Source organism: Anabrus simplex, chromosome 2, assembly GCF_040414725.1.
Source record: "Anabrus simplex isolate iqAnaSimp1 chromosome 2, ASM4041472v1, whole genome shotgun sequence".
NCBI lineage: Eukaryota > Metazoa > Arthropoda > Insecta > Orthoptera > Tettigoniidae > Anabrus > Anabrus simplex.
The window spans coordinates 187,293,590-187,317,739 of record NC_090266.1 but is presented as its reverse complement, the minus strand read 5'-3'; positions in this window follow the sequence as shown (position 1 = coordinate 187,317,739).

Below are 24,150 nucleotides of genomic sequence, written 5' to 3'. Positions count from 1 at the left end.
ATGTGGCCGACCCCTAATTTTGGGATAAGGTGGTGAAGATGACGGTTGTAATAAGCATGTCCTCAAAACAATTGGAGGAAGTATAATGTCACGGAGGAAGATTTCATTGCTATTGGTTGCACATCGCACTAAAGCACAGGAGGTTCTTCGTCGACGTAAGGATGCGAACGATTGGTAAGCTTAGTGGCCATGGTCTTACCGTTAATGGGTTTTCCTGGTGTGAAATTGAAAACAAAATCACGAGAAAACAGCTTCAGAGCTGCCCGATAGTAGAATTCGAACCCACCATCCCTCCAACAGAAACTTATATACACAAGACAAATACCACGTAGTCAATACACTTGGTAGAGAATTAAATACAACATCTATCTGAACATAGGAATGCTGTGAAGAATATAATAAAAGAGGAAAGTGAGAGAGTAGAATTACAAATAGGTTGTCTTTCAAATGACACCTTCAACCAACGAGAAATGAATTCTTAAAACTCCTGTGAGTGAGGGAGAGCCAGTACTCATATTCACCTGCCAAGCCCATGATAGCTCTGTATGTGGCCTTTCGGTGAGCAGTAATGGTAGTCTCCTGGGAGAAGACGCGCTCTTGTCTCCCAGGGATCGATTGTGCTAAGCTGCAGGTTTCAAGAGGAACCACCTTCAAAGCGTCAATGAGAGGAGCCCATAAAACACACTTGGAAAATTCATTAATTTCCCTCTTGCCGTGTCGCTGTCCTTCCTAGATGTGAAACAGATGAATATATATCGCAATGGAGCATCATAACAATATCTGTGCAAAATTTATAAGGAATATAGGCTATTGAAGATAGTAAAACTAACTTTCTCCAGATATTTATTTATATAATAGTGCTTTTTTACATTGGCCAAGTTACGGCTCTAGGACTTCTCTTAAACTTAACCACATAGTAATTAAAATCTTTAAAAATGATAAGATACTACATTAATTAATAGACTTAAAATGAATTTAAATAGGTTACTAAATACATTAATATTGAAACTGATTTTAAGATGTCTTAGAACTGACTAATCTTAGGCACGCACACATTCATACTTCAACCATTCGGTCAGCTCTCCTCAGCAGGTAGTCTCGGTGGCAACATTAAATATTGATAAAGAGCTAGTTGCTCTGACTTGATCTGGTAGGGAATTCCATAATCTGGCGCCGGTCACCACAAATATTCTACTAATTTTATTTTTGCGGTGCACTGGAATAGAAAGAATGGATCTGGAACGTGTATTAAAGTTGTGAAATTATGATAAAAAGGTTAATTTAGAAGAAATGTACAGTAACTGAATTTGAGCTAAGAATCTAAACACCATCCTTAAAATGTGTAGCTGCCGACGTTTATCAGGCTTCAGCCATGAGAGAGCATGATAGTATGGGCTGATATGAACATCATACCCGATATTGTAAATAAATCGTCCGGGAGATAGTGGGTTGGAACCCTACTGTCGGCAGCCTTGAGGATGGTTTTCCGTGGTCACCAATTTTTACAACAGGCAAATGCTGGGGCTGCACCTTAATTAAGGCCACGGCCGCTTCCTTCCTATTCCTAAGTCTTTCCTATTCCACCGTCGCCATAAGACCTATCTGTGTCAGTGCGACGTAAAGCAAATGGCAAAAAAATTAAACAATAATTGTACACCTCAATCCCGTACAATTAAATGAAGCGCCTTGAAGAACGCTATCTATCATATAAAAATTGAAACATCTAGTACAAGAAGTTGGAACGTTAATCAAAAGATGTCACGACTAAAGGATGGAGGAATATATTATTTTAAAGTTTCCTAAATTGACTGGATTTCTTTGTTTTGTTTTGGTGTATCACAGGAAGTTCGCACTTTTCCCCATAGATGCCTCCATTAAAGAACTGATTTCATGCACTCTGGTGCAAAGTGGAATAACTAGAGATTTAAAGAAGTTTTGGGTTTATAGGTTTTCGGAACTGAATTGACCTTTCTTATTTTTGGCACTTCAAGGTTTGCAACACTTCTTATTCATCCCGCCAACATGGGATTCTAACCAATCATAAATTTCATGTATTTATTGTTCAGCCAATCATAGGCTTCCTGAAACTTTTTGTTTAGCCAATAAAAATGAGAGGTGTGTCCGAATTTATTCCATAGCCTTCTCGAAGCTTCCTCTCCGGTATAAAAGCTGACGCCGTTTCAAGTTAACTTGGCTTATTGATCGCCGAATTACTGAGTGTGTGTGTGTTAAGGGAGGAGACTGGAGTCCTCAATTTTCGGGAGGCAGAACATCAGCCCAGGTAATGGCCACCAGTTTTCTGTAGTTATCTCCGCAAGCTGAACTCAACGGGAAGGTTGAAATTTTTAACTATGTAACCGCCAATTCCTAAAATGTAAACTTTCTTATTTCTCATGTAAAATTTCATGTAAGTCCTAAAGACTTAAACTGTAAATCGGGGATAGAGAGTGCGTTACCCTCCCGAATTTCCCTTCAATTAATCTTGAGGTGACTACGATTTTTTAAGTATTTGTCTCCCGTAAATTATAAATTAACTTGTCCTTCTAGTCACCTCAGTAGTGTGGGATTAGCCTCTGCATCGTCGGGCTACAAGCCCAAGTAGGGTTTTTACCTTGATTTTCTAGGAGCGCAAGTGTACCCCTCCATACATTTTTGAGTTTGGACCAGTAACTTAACCTGTTCCTTTTCACGAAGGCCCAGTAGAATGAGTACTGGATACCCTTGTGTAAACTAAAATTCATATGGTATTGTAAATTGCATTTTGTGCCTAGGGAGGCCTAAAGGTGTAATTGTATTGAGCAGAGACGCTGTTTTCCGTCTTGTAATAGTTAATGGCTGCCTTGAGTAGGCCGTAAGAGTTCGGGAGCTCTGTCTCCTTGGTAGAATTTGTAGAGCATGTAAGCTCTTTTGTGGTTAGGTAATAGATATTTGTGTAATATTGAGTGGTGCCTTTGGAAGGCAGTAAATTGCAACCGTTGGAGCAAAGTGCTCCTGAAAATTGTGTTTTGGGTGGTATCTATCCTACTAAACGCAACGATTGTGATGTTGGGACCATGTGAATTAGGAGCTTGAAGCTCAAAAGTGTAAATTACCAATTATTGGTTTCTCTATTTTTGTACCAACTACCTATGTACCATAAACCTCGTTATTTGTTGAAATTTAAAATCTGAAAAGAAATACAACCTTTATTTTAAAATTTTAAATTCATCTTTGACTATCGTAGATAGACCCATTCCAGCCCGCACCTTCTTTCACCTCTGCGTTCCACAGTTAACCCGGAACAATAATAATAAGTTGCAGGCAGGAATTCAGTGCTCGTTGAAGTTTAAGTGTTTCTTCTCTTGTCATGTCGACTAAAGATTCGTCACAATACTCAAGAATAGGGAGAACCAGTGTCTGTATCATTTTGGCTTTTAGCTTAAATGGAAATACATCCCTCTTCCGTTTGAGAGGATGAAACGCTCCAAAAATCTTTTTACGAGTTGCTTTCGTGAAATCAGACCAATCAAGTGTTCCATTAATAATTACGCCGAGATTTTAACCATTTTACTGTAGGGAATAATGTTACCATTCAGTAGGAATGGCGGGATTGCGACGTTGTTTGGGCAGCTCAGTAATTTTCGTTATACAATTATGTTTGCCTGAGATTTTGTGGATTTTAGTATAAGAGAATTTCGTTGTGTATATATATACTGAGTCTTCGGAGGTCATTATTAATATTTTGAATTGTTTCACCTAATTCTGAAGACTTGCAGTGTCGATAAATTTGAAGATCGTCAGCGTAGATGTGGTGTGTGTTGTTTTCTACCACAGATGTCTGTCATTGAAATACCTACAGAAAAGTAAGGGCCCTAGGATACTGCCCTGTGGGGCGCCACTAATTTTCATTTTCCATTTAGAGGCCTTGTCGTTTACTGTTACCCCTGTTGAATAACTAAAAACTTAATCGTAGCCAGATCGAAATTTAGCAGTTCCATTTTCTTTATCTCATAGTCTGAATTTCTAGAATTTCTATAGTGTCAAAAGCGCTACTGAAGTCAAGAAGGATAACTATAGTGAGCAGTCGTTTTCCCACGGCGTTTCTAATGTCTTCAGGAACCTTCAAAAGTACTTCTGCGTTACTGTGACCCTTCTTAAATCCAGATTACAGAGGGTCCAAAAGAGCATTTTTATTTAAGTATTCCAGAACTTGATCGTATAATAAACGTGCAAAGGCTTTAGAAAGCACAGGGGGTATTGACACAGGACGGTAGTCAGAGGGTGACTGTGGGTCTGAACTCTTAGGTACCGGTATTATATTGGCTGTTTTCAAGACAATATGGAAAGTTCCGTCTAGTAAACTGTAATTCAGTATGTGCGTCAGTATAGACAGGGCAGCATCCATAATGTAATGTATAAAAGTAATAGGAATATTATCTACACTTGCAGCCTTTGATTTAATCGAGTACAACGCCTTTCCAACCCGAATTTTTGTGACACTGTGAAATGTTAATGGTGGATTGGCTGGAGGAGAGGGCGGTGAGTCGGTGCAATTAATTAGGGTAGGGTGAATATTTATTCTACTAAAGAAATCGTTCAGTTCGTTAAGTGGAATGTTAGTATTTGCCTGTCTCTGTGATGTTTTCCTATTTCCATAGCTCTAAGTTGGTCCTATCTAAAGTAGAATTGAAATTTCCTCCTTCTTAAATATTTGGAAAGATCCCAATATGACGTCGCTGTGGACACTTTATCTCATTCTAGGGAATATATTACTCTGGATCTGGGTGAAATGTTTTTACGACATGAGAATTTATTTGAAAGTGAGGGTTTACAGGTATGAATGTAAATGGGATGAAAAGTCAGGTTGCAATTTTCACCAACAGGAAAAGTCCTCTCAGCTTCAATTATTGTATTGATGGAACGAGGGGAACAATTTACGTGCCTAGGTGTTAATAACTTATAAGGAATGATCTTCATTGGGGTAATCATATTAATGAGGTTGGTAAGAAAGGTTACATATCTCTTCACATGGTTATGAGAGTATTTAGGGGTAAGGATGTAAAGGAGGGGCGTATAAGTCTCCGGTAAGACAACAGTGAGGGTATGGCTCCAGTGTATGGGACCCTCACCAGGATTACTTGATACGAGAACTGGAAAAATCTCAAAAGAAAGCAGCACGATTAGTTCTGGATGATTTCCGATAAAGGAGTAGTATTACGAAAATGTTGCAAACTGAGTTGGGAAGACTCGGAAGTAAGGAGACGAGATGCTGGACTATGTGATATGTTTCGAGCTGTCAGTGGTGAGTTCGCGTGGAATGACATAAGTGGAAGAATAATCCTAAGTGGAAAGATGATATAAGAAGACGAAGTTGGAATTCCAGTGAACAGATCAGGTCAAATATTCATTAATAAGCCGAGGAGTAAGGGATTGGAATAAATTATCAAGGGAAATGTTCGATAAATTTCCAGGTTCTTTGAATATATTTGAAGAAAAGCTAGGTAAACAACTGACAGGGAGTCTGCCACCTGAGCGACAGCGCTAAATGCAGGTCATTGATTGATTGATTGATTGATTGATTGATTGATTGATTGATTGATTGATTGATTGATTGATTGATTGATTGATTGATTGATTGATTGGGGAGAGATTTAGGGGAGAGAGGGGCAATGGGACGCATCGGGTAATGGGACGCACCCCTCTAAATCCCCTCCCATGGTAGTAAGCATTCTGTAATCTGCTTCAATATAATGAGGAGTCACCATAACGTTGATGTGAGCAGAATGTCAGCCTGAGTTGCATGTGTTTCTTGTGCTGTGCAGAAATATTCGTTTTGTTACATTATCTTACATCAGAAGAGATGAATTTATATTAATTTACGTACTAAACTGTCCGCTTTTTTCTCGAAAGTCTTCAGTTTTCTTAACGTGAAATGCGATATCTTGTAATACACACGTGATTTTCATTTTTCCTTCATCGGTTATTAAATGGCAGGACAGAAGGTGTGAAGGTGTCTCGAAGGGTAATCGTACGCGCTGCGTCTCATTACCCCTACAACGCGCACAATTCTGTTCTCGCCTTCTTCAGTTCGCTAAGCTATTTTAAGGTATGACAATTGTACCGGGCGGTACACCTCCACGCCGCTAATTCAAACTTTGCGCCAGTTGAAACTCCTCTGCTGGAGGAAGTCTGAACTTATTCTACTGTGTTAATTTTCAAGTTTCTCAGAAGATGTCACTACTTGGAAATTTTGAAATTTCTGAACTGGGTCGTTTTCGACGTAGTTTTGTTTTGCCTGTAGTAAGAAGTGTGAACATTCTCTTCTAGAGGACACTACTGAAGAACTACAATTGTGCACCCTGGTGCGAAGTGAAAGAACTATGTTTTTGGAGAAAATTTGAATTCATAAGTTTGTTCTTTGTTAAATTTCTTGCAGTCATGCTTTAAGTTGGCAATATTAACCCTTTCTTTTCCCTTGTTTTGAATTTAGCCAATCCCGAATTTCTCGAATTAATTTTCCACCAATAATGTGTTTCTTCTTCATCTTGTGTAGGGGTTTTCTTGGTTAACCAATAAAATTCTTGTGGGAGGGTGTTCTCATTCCTGAAACGCCTCGAACATTCCGCGAGAGTATATAAACTGATGATTTTAGGGTCTCTGCGCCACTTCAGTAACATCTTTCAGTGTGTAAAGTACGCAGCAGGGGGCGGGAAGCGCCTCTTTCTTCGGGCAGCAGTTCATCCACAAGGTAATGGCCGTTTAATAACTTCTTTTCTTGCTAGCTCAGCAGTTTAACTCTCGGGGCAGGTCCGAAGCCTTTTACCATGTAACTTCCCTTAAAATGTAAAAACACTTGGTATCTATTCTATCTTTTTAAACTACATATCGGGATAGAGAGTGCTTAACCCTCTCGAGCTCCCACTCATATTGCATTGAGGTGAACTTATTTTCACAACCTTTCTTCCTTAACGTAATGTAAATTGTTTCCTTCTATAAGTCACCTCTTTAGTATGGGATTAGCCCTTGCATTAGCGGCCTAGAGCCAGATTAGGTTTTAAACAAAATGTATTAGGAGTGCAAGAACGCCTCCTCTCAAGTTGGTATTTTTGAGGCCATGTAATTTTCATGTTTCTTTACTTAATAGGCCTCAGTAGGTTTGGTATTTTACCCCTGTGTTTATGTCCTTAGAGGACAACTTAAAGGTGGAGTTTGGTGTGGCTTTTGATAGGCTTAAATTTTAAGAGCGAGTTGCTCTTTCTTGAAAAAGTGCGTTGTTGAATGCCTCGAGGAGGCTTTACCGTGTAAAGAGGAGCAAGTGCTCCTAGGCATGTTTGGGGTCTTATGCCCCTTTGTTGACTTCTGTATATCGTAAGGTTGGGCTTATAGCTCAAGAATTGGGTGTCTGGCTCTCGGAGCCCAAATCCTGTAATCTCTGTAATTGTACCTTTTCGAATTGTGTTTCGGCTACTGTGTACCTGTTCAATTTGTTATTTCTTATTCTTGATTTTGAAAAGAAAATATAACCTTGTTAAATTTTACCTTAACTTTAATTTCGTAGTTTGAGACCCGTTCACCCCCGCACCTTCTTTCACCTCTGCTGTTCCACAGATACCTCGGAACAACAATGATTGAACTACGTCGTGTTGCCTATGAATTTGCGGACAGGAACAATCTTTCAACAATTTTAACAACACTACTAAATTAGCTGGCCGGCAAGGACTGGCCGCAAGGTTTCTTGACAAGAAACCCAGAACTCAGTCTGCGGAAACTCGAAGCTACTAGCGTAAGCAGAATTTTATCATTTAATAAGACAGAAGTTGACAGACTTTATCATAATCCCTTGACTGTCAGTGAAAAACGTAAGTTCTCTACGTCACGTATTTATAACGTTGACGAAACCAGCATTTCGACCGTAGAAACTCCACCTCCAATAATTGCTTGCGAAGGTCAAAAGCAAGTAGGGACAGCGACCAGCTTAATATTGTACGTTTCGCCATGAATCCTACGGGTAATTGTATACCACCCATGTTTATACTATATATCCTGGTGTGAGGATGTCCACTGCTATAACACGTGGAGGCCCTCCAGGGAGTATTTACGTGTTCTCCAAGTTGGGATAAATGAATGAGGACGTGTTCCTGACGTGGCTCAAGCATTTCGCTGCCTACACGCAATCATCAGTGAACAATCCAACTCATCTTTTCGAGTCACAGATCACTTTCCCTTTAATTTCTGCAAGGAATACGGAATTGTTCTTGTATCAATTCCTCTCCTGTCCCTATCAGAGCATTAACATTTTGTGCGAAAACACAAAGGTCTAAGCCTAAGCAGCACTCAGAAATTTTGACAACAACACCCATAAAATCAATATTAGAGGAGTTACAAAAGAAGAGAGAGAAACGAGTACACAATGGTCAAGAACACTCGAGTTGCAAATTCAAGAAAATGAAGAAGACAAAGAAGGTACTTTTTCAAGACAACAACAGTTCGTCAGATGATATATGTGACGATGAACTTTGTCAACATGATAATGATGATTACACGGAAGAAGTGGTGTCTGGGTTGGCACAGAGGAATACCACCAACGATGTTTGCCTCTTCTGTGGTGAAAGAAGTACATGCGTGCCATTGCCCCACATGGATGGGTAATGGTACGCAAAACCAATTTCTACATTTTGGTAGAACACTCGGGAACATTACTACTTGTGTACTTGTATTCCATACTCCGTATTCCTAACTATATTTCCTATCATACTGGAGTATTGTAGAAATTTTGGATCCAACGTAGTACCTTATACAGATGTTTTGCCTTAGATGCGTGCAATTGCCCCTCTCTCCCCTACTTATGAAGACATTTATGAATAATTCTGATCCACATTCTTCGTTAAGTGTCACACAGGACCGTCTGGTTTCAAGATCTCACTTTCGAGTCTCATCAAGGGGAGCGGTTATCTTTAGTGTGGCTTCCTCCACACACACCCGAGAGAATGAGTTCAAGTCATTGCGTGAGGATACGAAGTGAGTTTGAACAAACAGCTCAGAACTCTGAACGACAGGAAGTAAAAGGAATATTGATCAAATCAACAATCGACATTAAGAGAGATAAGAATGATGAGAGAGAATGAACATGCGGCTGAAGACTTCGAGCGAGCGGAAGAGGAGTGAATAAATATGCGGGTCAAGCACTGAAGGAAAGTTAGAAGAGAATTAATATGCTGTTCAGTACAGTGAAAAAAGTTTAGAAGGGAATGAATTCATAGCTACATTCTTTCAAAGAGAGCTAGAACGGAACAAATATGCCATTCAAAACAGTGAAAGGGGTTAGAAGAGTGGATATGCAGGTCAAAACACTGAAAAGGTATTAGAAGAGAATGGAAACTAAGCTCGAAACATTGAAAGAGGGTTAGAAAATGAATTTACAGTTCAAAATATTTAACGGAGGGTTAGAGGACAAAGAACAAGTGGCTCAGAACATTGAAGGACGTTTTAGAAAATCAGTATGCTGATCAAAACACTGAAGAAGGTTTAGAAGGGTATAGAGATACAGCTCAAAACATTGAAAGAAGATTAAAAGATGATGAATAAGCAGCAAAAAGCATTGTAAGAGGGATAGAAGAGATTGAATCTGCTGCTCAAAACAGTAAAAGAGGATTAGAGCAGAACCAATACGGTACTGAAAACACAGAATGATAGAAGAGAACGAATATGCAGCTCAAAACCTGAAAAGGGTGAATATATGGCTTAAAACACTGAAGGAGGATTAGAATACAATGAATACGTAGCTTAAAGCACTGGAAGAGGGTTAGAAGGTATATGCAGCTCAAAACACCGATAAATAATTAGAGGAGAATGAATGTGAAGTTTAAAACGAGTAAGGTGAAGAACAATGAAAATTTTAAAGTAGTGTTAGTATATTTTAAAACAATTCGAAAAATGAAAGGAGGGGAAGAAGAAAGAATGAATAGAATGAATAAGCGACTAAAACACTGAAAGGGTTTATAAGATAATGAATATGGAGCGAAAGGAAGAGGGCAGAATGAATATAGGCCTACAGGTCAAACCATTGGAAAGATGCAAGGTAAATGATAGAAAATGGAAACGTGGGAATGAGCTTAAATAAGATAGCAATGGGAAACTTCCCACATCACACATGGAAAACCTAAAAGAGAAATTATCATCATCATCATCATCATCATCATCTGTTTACCCTCCAGGGTCGGTTTTTCCCTCGGACACACCGAGGGATCCCACCTCTACCGCCTCAAGGGCAGTGTCCTGGAGATTTAGACTCTTGGTCGGGGATACAACTGGGGAGAATGACCAGTACCTCGCCCAGGCGGCCTCACCTGCTATGCTGAACAGGGGCCTTGTGGAGGGATGGGAAGTTTGGAAGGGATAGGCGAGGAAGAGGGAAGGAAGCGGCCGTGGCCTTATGTTAGGTACCATCCCGGCATTCGCCTGGAGGAGAAGTGGGAAACCACGGAAAACCACTTCCAGGATGGCTGAGGTGGGAATCGAACCCATCTCTACTCAGTTGACCTCCCGAGGCTGAGTGGACCCCGTTCCATCCCTCATACCACTTTTCAAATTTCGTGGCAGAGCCGGGAATCGAACCCGGGCCTCCGGGGGTGGCAGCTAATCACGCTAACCACTACACCACAGAGGCAAAGAGAAATTATACCAACGCGAAATCGAATTTCAATGTAGCCTTGAAACATAAATTTTTTCCGTTCGCCTTGTGAACTTATAATCAACAGATCTGATGACCTTGACCACGTAAAGTGTGCACAGTCACCTGCGTGGTTGAGGTTCTCACGCATTCCAAACCCCACAAAGGATTCAAAAATAGCTGAGAATCAAACCCCAGGTGATCGAGCAGAAAGCTCATAATCCAGCTCCAGATTCCAGTACATCTAATGCCCTAACATTGAGGAGCTTTGCATAACGGTTTTCGGAACGGCCTCATATCGCAACCATGGTCATGTCTGTCTGTTAGGTCATCAGCCCCGAGGCTGGTTGTACCCTCAAATAGCACCACCAAAAGGTATGCAGTTATAGGAAAACCACAAAAACCAATATCAGCACCAAAATGAGGCGTACTAGGTAAGATGAGGAGTGAGGTAATTTGCCACTGCTTTCCTCACTGGGACAGAAAGTGCTATTGCAGCATGACTAACCCTATGTGCAACACCATTCATGCCACTCAGATGCACTAGTTGTGTTCAGAATGTCATAACTCAGCACCACCCACACCCTAGCAGCTTCCATAGTGTCACCGCTGGGACTTGTGTGCTAACTACACTTTGTTCTGGCCTGCGCCATGAGATGGATGCAAAAGGACCGTATCCATCTAGAAATGGTCCGATCGTTGGCTAAATGGTCAGCGTACTGGCCTTCGGTTCATAGGGTCTCGGGTTCGATTCCCGGCCGGATCTGGGATTTTAACCTTCATGGGTAATTCCAATGACTCGGGGGCTGGGTGTTTGTGCTTTCTCTAACATCCCTGTAACTCACACACGATTATGATTGGTAGATGTGTGCATGTGAGACTGCATTCGATTGGATAACTTGGATAACAAATGACATGTGGCCTTCGGAGGGACCTGGTGCAGATCTTTCAAGTTGACGCCTCATAGGGTACCTGCACGTCTGTAAAAATGGGGACCTACCGACAAAAAATTTAAAAAACCCCTACAATGGTCATGAAGGCACTGCGAGGGGTAGAAGGTAAAGGTTTTCACTATCCGTAATCTCGGTACTTGGTGGTATTGAGTGATTAGCTCTAAGCCCGGCCGACTTTGTTCCCAGGAATTAACCTGGTACTCATATTTGATGTAGGCTGAGTGAACCTCAGGGTCATATTCACCTCCGGAAGTGGAAATATCGTTTCTTAAATTTTTCGACTTCCTGGCGGGGAATCGAAACCACCTCCTTCCGTTTGAACCGAACACGGGCCCTACCTGCCCCTTTAGAATTAACTAATGAAGGTTACAATCCTCGAGCTAGTCGGGAATCTAACCCGAGACCCCTTGAACCAAAGGCCAGCACGCTAACCATTTAGCCATGGAACTGGGCATCGGATAACTGTAATTGACTCACAATCACTCTCGAAAGAGGATGGTTGCCTAGTTGTACTTCCTCTTAAAACAATAATCACCACCACCACCACATCACTCTGGAAACAGGATAAGAACATACCTTACCGTGAAGCACTAGGTTACTGCTGTCTCATTAGTGCAGTATGTTACAGGATTTACCTACTTCTAATATGGAGACTACCCAACGAGCTGACTGGATGGTATGTGCCATGCAGCTGTCAGCTTGCATTCGGGAGACGGAAGGTTCGAATTACACAATTGATAGCCTTGCAGATGTTTTCCAATGGTTTCCCATTTTCATACCGGACAAATGTTCGGGCTATGCCTTCACTAAGGCTACGGCCTTTTCTTTCCCAGTCCTAGCCCTAGCCCTTCCCTATTCCATCGCCGTCGAAAACCTATCATAATTAGTGTGACGTAACCCCACTAGTAACGAATAGTGACCGGAAAAAATTATACATTTCTCTTTCACCTCATTAAATATAGATATTACCTAATGAGCCAACTTTGAAAACAGTTCCAGAAAACTCCTCTCACAGGTCAGCCTCTGGGGGAACGCTACTTAACGGCTTGTTTTACCCGATCTTTATCCAAGGGGAGGCAAGTCAGGAAGGTAAATAACACAAGACGATCCTAGAGACTACCAACTCCGTGGCGAAGATGAGCTGAGTAAGGTTGCCATCTGAAGGTGACCCTTGTGATTACCGTAATGTTATGAATAAATCACGGTTTTATCAATCTCATTTAATTCAGGATAACCCCAATGCGTTCACATACATTTACACACATACACAATTCTATTCAACTATGAATGGCCAGACACCACTAACGCGTTGGCTGGGTAGATTAATAAAGACAGAAACTGGTAGCACTTAACTTCTAAAATTTGTTATCTAATTACTTAATCTTCAATTAACACACATAGACATGCCGAAATCACAACTTACACTGATCGTACAGGACACACAATTTCACAGTTCTCTAGCACCGTCTCACTCAGTCAGACAGTTACTTTGTTGCCACTGTCACAGTCCTCAGTTCACAGCCGTGAAATCTTGCAGTTCAGGATGTCTTTCGCCGTCCACTCACTCCTGTAGAACTCCGTTCGCAGCCCCATTCCGATATCCAGTGTTCTCTTCCACACCACTACAGCACATACGGCAGTCCCAAGAGTCTCACACGACGACAGGCATACAGAACGAATCATCAGTTCTACGGATGGACACTCCGACAGACTGCCCCTCTCAACTTAGACTCGTCCACTGACTAAGCTTACAATGACGTCGCCTTCAACTCAACTAGAACTACTAACTCACTTCTGGTAACTGAACCAACTCTCGAAGGTCGTGCCTGCCTTATATACCTGGGCCCACCGCACCGGGATGCTAGCAGAAGGGACACACTTCCCAGAAGACGAACACTCTCGGTGCGCCGTCCAGATACTTCCATAACCCCAAAGGCGTCCAATGAGGGAGCAGGACGATTCAGATAGCGGGAGCGCTGGGCATTCCGCGAAATGCTCTGGTGGTTGCAGCTTGGAGGGTGGCCGGGCGGCTGGCCGGATGGTGACATCATGCTTCAATCGCTGGTCCCGTCCAAAGTCGGAGAATGAGATGGAAGTCGTGGAGGCCACCCGCACTGCACTATTCACAAGTCTCTCACAGCTGGACTCCAGGGGCCTGTTCCACGAACGAAATTTGCAACTTTTCAACTTCGCACTTTTCACTTTTCAATTCTTGCAAAGTGCAAAGTCTTTCTGTTCCACCACGATCTAGGTTGTACTTTTCAATTTCTTCGCAAAGTGAAAAGTGTTTGCGAATGAGTGATCCGATCGAGTTTATTCCATGAGCAAACTGTATAGGCCTAATACTCTATGATTTTAATGCTTTACTTTTCGCGGCGAAATTGACGGTATAATTGTGGTACTGTTTAAGTTTTTATCATGGGAAAGAAAGGTATTACAAGAGGCTGGCTGTACTGGAAGTTGTCAAGGAGAAACGTGACACCCTTTTCGACAACTTTAAAGATAATCTCTCAAATGATGACACAGATCAATGTTAACGAGAGTACCGTCAACACATCCACACACAGAAGGAAATTCATCCTTCATTAGAAATCCCGTCGCTATATTATGTGCATTATCAGGCCAACGTACTGTTAGGAAATATTACATTTACTATAACACCTACGACTTTTTAAAAGTTCTGCAAAAAATTGATTTTGATATCCCATGCCTTGCTGCTACACCGTGCAGCTGGGCACCATTTACGAACCAATATACAGGGTGAAGCGTAATTCGCGCACTCGGGCGTCGCAGCGCGACTCCTCACATGCCAGCAATAAAAAAATGTCTCTTACAAATTGTCGTCTTGCGAGTATATCCGGTAGAAAACGGACGTTGAAGAGTAACAATCTGGCAACACTGTAACCATATGTAGGGTAACTACCGCTGTCAGCACGTTTTCGTCGTGCTGCACAGTTGGTGCAGTGGATAGAGTTTTTGGTTGGCATGCAGGAGGTCGATGGTTCGATCCTGGGTTGAGGCGCATTTTTATTTGCTAATTTCCATCTGACATTACCTACTGTAATACAGTAAGACACCGTTCTGAGGTCACATGTATCCTACATTTACAACATTTTGTTACGCTGAAACAACAAATACCTGGTTAGACTAATAGACAGCTGAAACAAACAGGTTTCACATCTAGTAGATGAAGTGCTGCGAATAAATTCACGCCACGACGTGGAAAGGGCGCCTTTCAAAGATGACCAATGAAAACGATTGTTCGTTTCTAGGATCGTAGTATGTAAGTGCAAATGGTTTCTAGAGGACCCACTGCAATCGCTGTTGACGATTAAGATGCCAGATACCATACCACCTGGACTACATTTCATCATCATCATCTGTTTACCCTCCAGGTTCGGTTTTTCCCTCGGACTCAGCGAGGGATCCCACCTCTACCGCCTCAAGGGCAGTGTCCTGGAGCTTCAGACTCTTGGTCGGGGGATACAACTGGGGAGTATGACCAGTACCTCGCCCAGGCGGCCTCACCTGCTATGGTGAACAGGGGCCTTGTAGGGGGATGGGAAGATTGGAAGGGATAGGCAAGGATGAGGGAAGGAAGCGGCCGTGGCCTTAAGTTAGGGACCATCCCGGCATTCGCCTGGAGGTGAAGTGGGAAACCACGGAAAACCACTTCGAGGATGGCTGAGGTGGGAATCCAACCCACCTCTACTCAGTTGACCTCCCGAGGCTGAGTGGACCCCGTTCCAGCCCTCGTACCACTTTTCAAATTTCGTGGCAGAGCCGGGAATCGAACCCGGACCTCCGGGGGTGGCAGCTAATCACGCTAACCACTACACCACAGAGGCGGCTGGACTACATTTACGAAATAATAAACATACGCCTCAACCCAGGATCGACCACTCGACCTCCTGCATGCTAACCCAAAACGCTATCCACTGCACCAACTGTACAATACGACTAACTTCTGCTGACAGAGGTAGTTACCGTACATGTGGTTACAGTGTTGCCAGATTGCTACACTTCAACGCCGTTTTTTGCCGGATATACTCGCAAGACGAAATTTTGTTAGAGACATTTTTTTATTGCTGGCATGTGAGGAGTTGCGCTGCGACGCCCGAGTGCGCGAATTACGCTTCACCCTGTATATAAGCATATAAGAATTTGTTCTTTTTCGGAAAGGAATTGAATTCTTTTTGTTGCATGTTTCAATAAATGACCGATCATTTCAGGAATATAGTCAGCCTGTGTAGGGGTAATACGAAATCACTCGCGAAAGTCCGTCAAAGTGAGGTTATGAAAATTAATCTCGTCTTTGTACGTTCTCTTATTGGATTCTTCATCACTGTCTTCAATTTGTACTAACAAAAGCTCACGTCGTAACGTGTTTACATCATCATCATCATCATCATCATCATCATCATCATCCGTTTATCCTCCAGGTTCGGTTTTTCCCTCGGACTTAGCGAGAGATCTCACCTCTACCGCCTCAAGGGCAGTGTCCTGGAGCTTCAGACTCTTGGTCGGGGATACAACTGGGGAGTACGACCAGTACATCGCCCAGGCGGCCTCACCTGCTATGCTGAACAGGGGCCTTGTGGAGGGATGGGAAGATTGGAAGGGATAGGCAAGGAAGAGGGAAGGAAGAGGGAAGGAAGCGGCTGTGGCCTTATGTTAGGTACCATCCCGGCATTCGCCTGGAGGAGAAGTGGGAAACCACGGAAAACCACTTCCAGGATGGCTGAGGTGGGAATCGAACCCACCTCTACTCAGTTGACCTCCCGAGGCTGAGTGGACCCCGTTCCAGCCCTCGTACCACTTTTCAAATTTCGTGGCAGAGCTGGGAATCGAACCCGGGCCTCCGGGGGTGGCAGCTAATCACGCGAACCACTACACCACAGAGGCGGACCACGTGTTTACATCACTAAACAAAATTCTACGTCGAGAAACTAGTGTACATACTTGTTAATTAACAGATGAAAATGGAATCATCTCTTTGCAAGATTTATGAAAACTTTTCACTTCATTTCTTTGCACTTTGCATTTTTGTACCAATGGAGGAACATAACAGGCTTGAAAAGTGAAAAGATTCCTAACTTTTCACTTTTCTCTTTGCAAGCTAAATCTGAAAAGTGATGGTGGAACAAAATCTGAACTGAAAAGTGCAAAGTGCAAAGTGAAAAGGTGCAAAGTTCGTTCGTGGAACAGGCCCCAGGTGTCCAGACTTCACCAGGACGGCTGTACTTGTCACTGACAGGCTCGCCTTACTATCACTTTCACTCACAAGGCCGGTCACCCTGCACACCAGCTATAGGTGGACAAGTAAAAAACCAAAGCTGCTGACCCCCACAACACATGGCGTCTATTCCTTTATGCGAATCCAGGGTAAGTCCAGTCATTCACAAAGTCAAACCCAGCACTGACAACCAACAAGCAACAGCTCAACAGTGATGACCAGCACTGCAAACATTCCGCACAATAGCGGCAGTTATCACTGCTCCAATTCTACTCACATTACCGTTCTCCACACAGACTCCAAGCCAGTACAAAGACACTATTCCGTACTCCAACACTTTGAAACCGGTGGGACGCTGGTGACAGCCACCACTGCAGACTGAACTCCAACACTCACTCACTGTTCACGTCTGGCCTCCTTTTTACATCCTGATGATAAGGTACTGGAATATTCGGCACTCGCCTAGAGACGGAACATTCTCGTTGCACCTTCCAGGAAGCGAACATAGAAACCAGACGAAGAGAACTATATAGGGAGAGGCCGGCCATGAGTGGCTGGGATGGTGCCAGTCTGACTCACTAAACTCTTTCAGGAAATATCGAAGGAACGAGCAAGTTGCTTCGCGGTTTCGATCACGTAGCTGGCACCTTGTACTTGGGAGTTGGTGGGTTCGATTCACTGTCGGCAGCCCTGAAGATGGTTTCCGTGGTTTTCCATTTTCACACCAAGCAAATGCTGGAACTGTACCTTAATTAAGGCCATGGTCACTTCCTTTCCACTTCTACCCCTTTCTTATCACATCGACGCCATAAGACTTATCCGTGTTGGTAAAGCGAATTGTAAACAAACAAAGAAAAGGAACCGACCAAAGGGAGCTACTAGGCTACTAGAAGGCTGGCACGTAACGATATCACCCAAGATGATGGGAGTCAGTTATTTAGCCAACTGCAGGCGACCATAGTGACTACCTGCTCATTATCCAAGGTGAGGGAGGTCACCTAGTTGGCCTGCATAACACGACCGTAGTAACCACCAGATCATTATCCAATAGGAAAGAGCAAAGCAAAAAAAGGCAAAGTCATCTCCGTACAGGCCATGAAGGCCCTTGGAGGTGTGGAAGGTAAAGGCTTCCACTATCCGTAACCTCGGCACTTGATGGGGGTAGAGTGGTTAGCGCTACGCCCGGTCGCCTTTGCCCACAGGAATTAACCTGTTACTCATTTTTGGTGTAGGCTGAGTGAACCTCAGGGCCATATGCACCTCCTGAAGTGGAAGTCTCATTTCTTAAATTTTATGACTTCCTGACTGGGATTCGAACCCACGCCCTTCCGGGCGAGCCGAGCACGCCTTTGCCGCCTCGGCCAGGCAGCCCCTGTTATCCAATAGGGGCACAGCTAATTGGCTAACGTACTGTAAGATGATTCTAGTGAAGTCCAGATCGGTCAAGGGAGTACCAAATTGAGAGCAGTCGATACGAGGATAACCCCAAATATCACTAGGGTCCAGTGATCGCCATATTGCCAGGCAAGGTGAGAGGAGTCCGTAAAATGACCAACGCAAAACCGACCTAGTGATCATCGGATTAGCAGCCAAGATGAAGAGAGGGCCAGGGTAGAGGGTCGTTAGTGAGGCTCATCCAAGGATTTCAGTTATGAACTAAGTACTGGAACAGGCTTCACTCAGACCTGTGAGACAAACTGAGGAGCAGATGAGATGAGGAGCAGTAGACACGGTCAAGAAAGTCAAACAATAATTCTGAAGATGTTACGCTGCCCACGTGACACACAGATATTCGCAGGCTATCTGGTTAGTCAGTAGTCTTAGCTGGCAAAATTTTGGTTTCCTTCGTAATTTGTATTATACAGTTTCCTTCTTCTCTTCTTCTACAGCTTTCTCCACAAGCTTAGTAAGGAGGTAGTTTGCCATTGCTTTCCTCACTGGGCCAGAGAATGTCATTACAGCATGGCCGGTTCTATGAGTAGCACCTTTCTGGTGGGGTAGCTGACTTGAATCATCTACTACTACACAGTTCAAAAAATTAGGGGAACATATCTTGTAACGTATGGTACGTGATCGTTAATTTGGTAGATAGTGTACCAATAGTCGTACAGCATACCTTCAAACCTTAGCTACTCGGGGTATGTCAAATCGAAGTTATACTCCATCTGTGGGTGTAGCCATGCATTAAACTGTCAGGTGACCCCTCAAAATAAAGTGAATAGCGGTGCGTCTGTGTGTCGTTGTGAGGTACACAGACTACTGCGGTCATTTGAGCACGTTGTACGCCAACCAGCACATCCCTTTAGACATCTTAACGAGTTTCAAGTCGCAAGGGCCGTCACTTTAATCCAGCAAGGATGGACTTTTCGTCGTGTTGCTGTGGATCCCAATGTCTCTCCGTCAGTTATTCAACGCTTGTGGAAACCCTACAGTGAGACAGGTCAGTTCACAAGGAGGGTTGGACAAGTTCGTGGACGCATGACAACCCCACAGGTTGACCGATATCTGACCATCTGTGCGTTGCGTCGTTCAGCAACTGCCAGAGAACTGCAACAAGACCCCAGAATGGTCACTGGAGTCACGGTGTCTGACTAGACAGTAAGCAACAGGTTAAGAGAAGTGTCCTTACTACCCAGTCGTCCTGTTCGAGTGCCCTGTTTAACGCGGCAACATCGCGCAGCTCGCCTTCTGTTTGCCCGTACCCACGTCAACTGGCAACTTCGCTAATGGAGACCTGTGTAGTTTACAGACGAGTCCATATTTCCACTGATACAGTGTGATGGACGTCAACATGTATGGAGACGCCGTGGTGAGCAGTACATGCCAAAAGTTGTCCAGGAAGTCGATCGATTCGGACAAGGTTTAGTGATGTTTTGGGGTGGCAACAGTATTGATGGCCGTATGGATCTTGTCATCGTCTGTGATAATCTCACCGCTGCGGGGTACATCGAGCACATACTGCAACAGCATGTGTTGGTTGCTGCGTACGGTGTTGGCCCTGAATTCGTACTCATGCACGACAATGCCAGCGCTAATGTAGGGCGCATCACCTGAGCTGTCTTGCGAGAACTGGACATTCAAGAGATGGAATGGCCAACAGTGAGTCCTCCCATCGAGCATGTGTGGGATAGGCTTGACAGAAGTGTTCGTGGGCGTCCTGTTCCACTACAGACTCTCCAAGACCTCGAACAAGCTCTCATTGAAGAATGGGACCTGATACCGCAACGTGACCTCCGTCGACTTATGCGGAGCATGCCACGTAGGTGCCAAGCTGTGAAAAATGCTCGCGGAGGAAAAACACCATACTGAAGCTCTCCAACTGCGATATAAATCCACCCTGGAGGACTGTTATCACTTTGTTTTCGCCCCTATTTGGACATTTCCGTTTGTGTTCTGAAAATGAACGTGAATCCATCAATGTTCTTCTGTATACTTCAACGGTAAAGAATAATGGTTTAGTTGGTAATATACCTGGGTGTGAGGTATTGTTTTGTGGAGCATGGCATACGTTCAAAAAATGTTCCCCTAATTTTTTTGAACTGTGTACATAACTGCAGAAAATATACTCAGCATCAGTCGAGGTTTTATGAACCACTCCTCATACAAAACACCCTTTACCAACCAGTAGAACAAATTTATTAGTGGACCGGGCTGAGTGGCTCAGGTACTTATGTTGCTTTCTGAGCCCAAGATGGCAGGTTCGATCCTGGCTAATTCCGGTGGTACTTGAAGTTGGTCAAATACGTCAATCCCGTGTCGGTAGATTTACTGGCACGTAAAAAGCCTTCTGCAGAACAACATTCCGGCAGGCCTAACGTCCCCGAAAACCTTAAAAGTAGTAAAAGCAATAACAGTATCATTATTAGTACTAGTATTATTACTTTATTAGTATACCATAATAACCAACTATATCTAGCCGTAACCCATTTTCTGTCCGCAGCCAATATATCGTCGTTTTGGCAGCGCTATGTGAAATATTTCAGCTTATAAGTTTGGTCGGTAAGGTTCTGTCATCTAAAGTTCACTATTTTGTGAATATTGTCAAAGAATTCTCGCTCTTGATGATATATGTGCTGCGGGTCAGTATTTCTCGAACAATATTATTACAAAGCAGTTTTTGAAAACGCAACATGTATATAGACATGCGTTCTCTTAGTCAATTTTAAGTTCCCACATATCCCCCTCACTTTCCCTACCGAGGCCTACAAACCATAAAGAACATTCCATGACAGGGACAATGGCGAGAAGAAATATCTCCTACCAATCCCGCAACAACAGACAGTATGGTCTGTCAAACCGAACGCCGCATTTAAATAGGAAGGAAACAGTAGCACCTTTCATTACTGTAGTTGTGCTCGGAATATCTCTACTCAGCACCGCCCATACCTCCTCAGCCATTTCCATACTGTCAATAATAATAATAATAATAATAATAATAATAATAATAATAATAATAATAATAATAATGATGATGGCGTGTTGCCTCCGTAGAGGCCTAGAACAGGTATTTCGATTCGACGCCTTATACGGGACCTGCGCCTCTGTGAAGATGGGGTCTTATATATGATGAATTATAACAATGAGGACGGCACACGCACCCAGGCCCCAAGCCATTGGAATTAAGCAATGTAGGTAAAAATCGAACCCGTAACCTCATGGAACAAAGGACAGATCGCCAATCATTTAGCCATGAAGTCTGACACAGCTATAAATGAGATCCAGATTTCACTGGAAGCTACATTTTGCTCTCGGCTGTGCCAAGAGACAGATACGAAATAGTATCCATCAACAGGCGGAAGATTCAAGCAACGGAGGGTCAAAACAGTGATCACTGTCAACTGTCTCTCTTAATGCCATTCCCTCCACTGTAGAATTTTACGATCATTTCAAGTGAGTTCTATTTGCGCCGTACTGACTACTTATAAGGGTTCCGCATGCATGATGCTATTTTTTTTTTGCTATTTGCTTTACGTCGCACCGACACAGATATATCTTATGGCGACGATGGGAAAGGAAAGAGCTAGGACTTGGAAGGAAGTGGCCATGGTCTTAATTAAGGTACAGCCCCAGCATTTGCCTGGTGTGAAAATGGGAAACCACTGAAAACCATCTTCAGGGCTGCCGACAGTGGGGTTCGAACCTACTATCTACCGAATACTGGATACTGGCCGCACTTAAGCGACTGCAGCTATCGAGCTCGGTGCATGCATGATGAATGGAATGCCTAATAACTGATTGTTACAGGGGTACTAATGCCTTCGGGATGGTTACGTCAGAATACGAAGAGATAACAACTGGACGGCACTCGCTGCATGTTCCTCAGTGCTACCCGTCCTTTCGTTAGTACGCCTCGTTTTCGAACGCAGAGTAGTAGCCTGGTATTTGGTACAGTTGCTGTCAATATATCGACAATGGCTGGTATGTCCAGCAACGACATTTTAACTTGTGGAGAATCTGGTCTGAATGCAGCCGATGCTCGCAGATGGTATGCACTTGAGAATGTATGCATGTGTATAAATGAGTTATTAATCTTTGTTTTATGCATCTTTGGCGTATTTACAAATGCACCCAGTTACAGACGTGTGTAGTAAAATGACTGCTATTTGTTTCACATCTGACATATACAAGAAGTTGTAGCTCTCCTTTGCAAACCAGCCGTTAGGCATCTCATTCATCAACAGAGCATGCGGGACACTTACATGTAGCAAGTACGGGGCTGGAAGGCCACCTGGTGTTATCACCCTTCGGACTCTGCATGAAAAGCCATTATCGCAACCTGATATTTCACTTAGTGATTTGAGAATTTTAAAAAAATCCTAAAAAGCACTTTCAATATAAGGCGAATTTAGAAATTAGAAGCAAAACATTGAGTCATGGAAAGGGTGAACCAATGAAGGGTTCTGAACCCCGTAATACCACCTCATCCGTCCACACCTGGACACTGACTGTATTATGAAGAAGTACGCGTGACTATTTAAGGGAATATTTTATTACCCTTAAAATGAAGCCACAACACCAATATTTGATTTTGATTGCTCAAAGAGTATGGAAAATTTTGTGATGTCCTCCTGTGTAAAGAATTTATCGCGGTAGTATGAAAGTGCATTGCCCACCCTTGTATCATGAGGTAGGAGTAAATATGGACATGTTAAGAGGTGAATTTAACAAGGTTTGCTACACAAGACCGTGCACTGCTAATGGAGAACAAACAAGATATATGACGCTCGTTACAGTCTTGAGTGTACCGCTCGGGGGAGACAAGAAAGGCTCTCTATGAAAAGAAATGGTCAGAGATAACAAGGTAAGGCCAAGGAGACTTCCAGTGACGAGTAAATTAAGATTTTAAAAACTAGGTAACACAAAACAAGGCTGTACAAAATGTTATTTACGTTCATAGAAAGGCGGAGAACGGAATGTCTTACGAAAATGAGCAATCCCACTGCACAGTGTGTATCAGAGGATCATTAAAGAATTCACGAGTGGGATCCAAGACTGCTGGCTCCAGAGCACTGTTCGTTAGGGACCACCGTGCGGTTAGGAGCACGCAGCTGTGTGCTCGCATCCGGGAGATAGTGGGTTCGAACCACACTGTTGGCAGCCCTGAAGATGGTTTTCTGTCGCTTCCCATTTTAAAACCAGGCAAATGTACATGTACCTTAATTAAGACCACGGCCGCTTCTTTCCCATTCCTAGGCCTTTCCTGTCCCGTCGTCACCATTAGACCTATCTGTGTCGGTGCGACGTAAAGCAACTAGCAAAAAAAAAAACGTTTTAGCTAAATGGTGCCCAATGCTTTCAGATTCTGGTGTTTCAGTATGGTGGCGTGCGGCCTCCGGACAGACCTGGTGCAGGTCTTTTGATTTGACTCCCGTAGGTAACCTGCGCGTCGTGATGAGGATGATATGATGATGAAGACGGCACATACACCCACGGGAATTAACCAGTTTTGGTTCAAATTCTCGACCCTGCCGGGAATCGATCCCGGGACCCCTGTGACCAAAGGCCAGCACGCTAACCATTTAGCCATGGAGCCGGACAATGTTCCAGCGCGCTGAACATTCTGAAAAATGTCACGTGAGTTTATCATAGTTCAGACCTGGAAAATGTTGACACAGTTGTGTCCTTAGGACAGAGCCAAGTTACATCAAAACCCCGGTGTAAAGACAAGGCCGTTCAAGCTGTAAGACAGGACGGAATTGTAAACACAGTGCACTGTGTTGTGGTGGAACAAAATGTGATGCCATTCAAAACTGGCAGATTTTCATGTAACATCTCTCATGTGATTAGGGACTTCATTAGTAAGTTAGATCCAA